This window comes from Octopus bimaculoides, chromosome 29 (genome assembly GCF_046866305.1).
Source record: "Octopus bimaculoides isolate indiv1 chromosome 29, ASM4686630v1, whole genome shotgun sequence".
Lineage (NCBI taxonomy): Eukaryota > Metazoa > Mollusca > Cephalopoda > Octopoda > Octopodidae > Octopus > Octopus bimaculoides.
This window is the reverse complement of record NC_142956.1, coordinates 9,656,379-9,661,378: the sequence shown is the minus strand read 5'-3', so window position 1 is coordinate 9,661,378 and position 5,000 is coordinate 9,656,379.

Here is a 5,000-nt window from a genome sequence, read left to right as displayed (position 1 = left end):
ATACTTACCCAAAGTGCCATGTGGCATGATTGAACTCAAAATCATATGGTTGCAAAGTGTGCTTCTTAGTCTCACAGCCATGACTGCATTTTTTAATGTTCACCACATTAAATACAGTTTAACACTAACTTAGCTATTGCTTTCCATGTGGGTAGGTTCCCCAAGTAATTAACTGCAAAAATTATGATTATTGTACATCTATTCAGTGAGCCTCTTCCTGTTCACTGAAGAGCATCTAATAAGGCTGAAACATGTCCAGAATTATCTCCAATACATGTCCAATAGGATAAATGAAAAAAAAAACAAAGAAATATTAGCTATTGAGATAATTAATTTCTTTTTTTTTTGTCTTATTTCACTGCATAAAATATTTAAAATTAATTTTGGTTGTTCACTGCACATGTTTGAACTTGTTTAATTATTATGATAATATTGGTATTTTTTTCTGTCTAAAAACATCTAAATCTGTTTGCTGTGAGTCAGCCATTGTGGTTTTATGTTCTGCAAGCAACTCTGCACTACCAAATTTGGAAGCTGCTAATATTCCAATGTTTGTAACTATATTTATAGAACGAGATTCACTGAAAGTTATTCATGACTCTTGGGACTCCGGTTATTATCTTTATCTCGATGATTTTGCTTGTTTATTCTTTATAATAAACAATAAGGTCCTTTTAGTGAAACGTAAGAAAAGTTTTATTTTTTAGAGAGTGTGTGCATGTGTCTATGTGCGTATGTGCATGTATGTGTCTGTGTGTGTGTCTATGTTTCTATTTGTATTTGAATATATGTTAATATGTGAATATATATATATGTAAATGCTATGTATATACATACATACACACGTATGTATATGTGTGTGTGTGTGTAAGTGTGCATATATATATATATATATGTTTGTATATTCATATGCATACATATATATATATTTGTGTATGTATATGTCTGTGTGTGTGTGTATATATATATGTATGTATATATACACACACATATATATGTACATATATATGTGCGTGTGTTTGCATGTATATATACATGTGCATATATGTATGTGTACATGTGTACATGAGTGTGTACATATACATGTACATATATATATATATATATATATATATATATATATATATAATTATATATATATATACATATATATATGTACATGAGTGTGTACATATACATGTACATATATATATATATATATATATATATATATATATATATATATATATATATACATAGATATACATATATACATATTTTCATACACACACACACACACACACATATATACTGAGAATGAGAGAGAAGGAAAGAGAGTGAAAAGAGAGGGGAGAGAGGGGGGAGAGAGATAATTGGGTTGAAGCTGTTATCAGGATAGACTTGAAAGTGGAGTCACTGCATCTCCCATAAATAGAGCAGCCTTATTCTTCGCTGAACTGTGGAACTGGTTTAGATCAAAGGTGTTAATGGAGAAGTGTAGTAGGAGAGATGGTGGGGGGGGGGGCAGGTCATGTTTATTTACTTATTTATTTACTTATAGCCAGAAGGGCTGGACACAGGCACACACACACACACACTCACACAGACACACACACACTCATGACTATTTAGATGGCCACTAAGATTGGTAGAAAGAAATGAGTAATTATCCTTGAACCAGATATCTGGCCTGAATCGTTGCAATGGAGCAAATTCCACTCAGAGACCCCTCCCACCCCAAGGACCAGGTGCTGGGGTTAACCAGACTAGTACAGATTAATTCTATACCATATATCCACAGTCAGTTGTTGCAACTATGACTGTTCATGAGTTTGGCATAACTTGATAAGCTTTCTCCATATTGGTTGGCCTTTTTTTTTTGCTTGAGTTTATCATTTATTATGATCAGGTGTTGTGCAGGAGTGGCTGTGTGGTAAGTAGCTTGCTTGCCAACCACATGGTTCTTGGTTCAGTCCCACTGCATGGCACCTTGGGCCAATGTCTTCTACCATAGTCTTGGGCCAACCAAATTCTTGTGAGTGGATTTGGCATTGGTGTGTTAACTGGTGTTGGTGAGTTTATAACTTAGCAGTTCATCAAAAAAGATTTATAAAATTTATAAATTATAGGTGTAGGAGTGGCTGTGTGGTAAGTAGCTTGCTTACCAACCACATGGTTCTGGGTTCAGGCTCACTGTGTGACACCTTGGGCAAGTGTCTTCTACTATAGCCTTGAGCTGACCAAAGTCTTGTGAGTGGATTTGGTAGACAGAAACTGAAAGAAACTCATTGTGTGTGTGTGTGTGTGTGTGTGTGTGTGTGTGCATGTGAGTGTGTGTGTATATGTTTGTGCGTCTCTGTTTGTCCACCCTCATCGCTTGACAACCGATGCTGGTGTGTTTATGTCCCCATAACTTTGCGGTGCTCTAGCATGGCCACAGTCAAATGACTGAAACAAATATAAGAATAAAAGAATTCCTTTTCCATTTTATTTTCCTTTATGCAACATCTTTGAATCTCAGTCTATGTCTTCCATGGTTGTTTTTTCCCCCTTGTATAGTTGGGAGTAAAGTATTTGTCTGGAGAGTGTGTTGTCATCCATCCTGTGTATGTGTCCCAGCCACTGTAAATTTCTCAATGAAGATTCCATCATAGGAGGCAGACTACCACATCGTAGAATCTCTCCATTCCTGGTCTCATCAAAGAGATTTTATTTGGAATTTGTGATCATCATCGTGTAACGTCCGCTTTCCATGCTAGCATGGGTTGGACGATTTGACTGAGGACTGGTGAAACCGGATGGCAACACCAGGCTCCAATCTGATTTGGCAGAGTTTCTACAGCTGGATGCCCTTCCTAACACCAACCACTCAGAGAGTGTAGTGGGTGCTTTTATGTGTCACCCGCACGGAGGCCGGTCAGGCGGTACTGGCAACGGCCACGCTCAAAATGGTGTATTTTATGTGCCACCTGCACAAGAGCCAGTTCAGGGGCACTGGCAATGATCTCGCTCAAAAATCCTACAAGGCCAGCCAGGTGGTACTGGCAACGGCCACGCTCAAAATCATGTATTTCATGTGTCACCCGCACAAGAGCCAGTCCAGGGGCACTGGCAATGATCTCGCTCGAAAATCCTACGACGGCCAGTCAGGCGGTACTGGCAACGGCCACGCTCAAAATCGTGTATTTCATGTGTCACCCGCACAAGAGCCAGTCCAGGGGCACTGGCAACGATCTTGCTCGCAAATCCTACGACGATATATATATGAATTTTGCCTTTTTGGGTTTAATTGCAATAGCCACCTCTTTTACTCTTTTACTCTGTTACTTGTTTCAGTCATTTGACTGCGGCCAGGCTGGAGCACCGCCTTTTAGTTGAGCAAATCGACCTCAGGACTTATTCTTTGTAAGCCGAGTACTTATTCTATTGGTCTATTTTGCTGAACCCCTAAGTTACGGGGACGTAAACACACCAGCATAGGTTGTCAAACAATATTGGGGAACAAACAGACACACAAACATACACACACACACACACACACACACACACACACACACATACATATATATATATATATATATATATATATATATATATATATATATATATATACACATATATACAGGCTTCTTTCAGTTTACGTCTACCAAATCCACTCACAAGGCTTTGGTCGCCCTCAGGCTATAGTAGGAGACACTTGCCCAAAGTGCCATGCAGTGGGACTGAACCTGGAACTATGTGGTTGGTAAGCAAGCTACTTACCACATAATGTATTCAATATATCGTAATATATAAATTTACTATTTTAATATCTTATTGTATTTTTTATATATATTTTAACCTTTTTGAATTATAGCAATTGCTGTTCAATGGTTTTTTTTTTTCTCCCATGAGCAAATGGAAAGCAAGTTATCTCTTTAACCAGGAGTAAATTGTAGAAAGCCCTGATGAGAAACAAGACCATGTTGGTTAAATTTCGAAATCACATGATAGGGTTTTATCAAACTGCTTCATTTTGTGAGTTTATCTTGCCAAAAAAAAGATGTTGAGGCTTGCTGCTCACAGACCCTGAATATCTCATGAAGTTGATGATTTTATGTGGTTATTTGAGTTATATTTTTTAGCTCTCACTTCTAGCAATTGCAGATGTTTGGTTTTAATTGCTATAGCCACCTATATTATAATGTATTTAACATATCATAATATATGAATATACTATCATATCTTATCATATATATATATATCCACCCCTAGGGGTCAGCCACACTTAAGTGGCAATATACTACACTTTATCGTGCAGTTACTGTTAATACTTCATTTAGAGAATTAACATTGCTTGTTTTCACCTTTTCAATATCAGTGAAGAATGTCACTGGAAAAGAAGATATAAGGTTTGCCAGATTTGTCTCTCTCACCAAGGTCATCAGCTGTCGAACGCCGACGAAGGGAAATAACCCTGAAATCCGGATACGTTCGTGCTGCTGGTCGAGGTGAGAGGGATAACTCCCTTGGCAAACAGGACACAGTCGTGTGTCGATAAGCCAGCTGGAGGAGATGTCCTCCTGGGGCTAAAAGCAACAGTAACATCCACCCCTAGGGGTCAGCCACACTTAAGTGGCAATATACTACACTTTATATATATATATATATATATATATATATATATATATATATAAATGTATACCTAGATATAAGAGACAAGTGTACGTACGCCGCTATATATATATATATATATATATATATATATATATAAAACCCAGAATGGGACAAGAACGCAAAACAACAAGACAGTTAGGTGATACAAGAAAGGGACAAAACATTCAGATAGACGATACAAAGAAAATGTATACAAAAACAAGGACAGAAAAAAACCCAACAATGTTACATAAATACAGTAGTACAAATGCAGTAGGAATAATAACGGGATATCACAACAGATGACTTTCAACTAAGGATGAATAAAATTTAGTGTCAGCCAGGCCTGACCTTTCTTTCTTGGGTGGCCGTTGAACATGCAACAT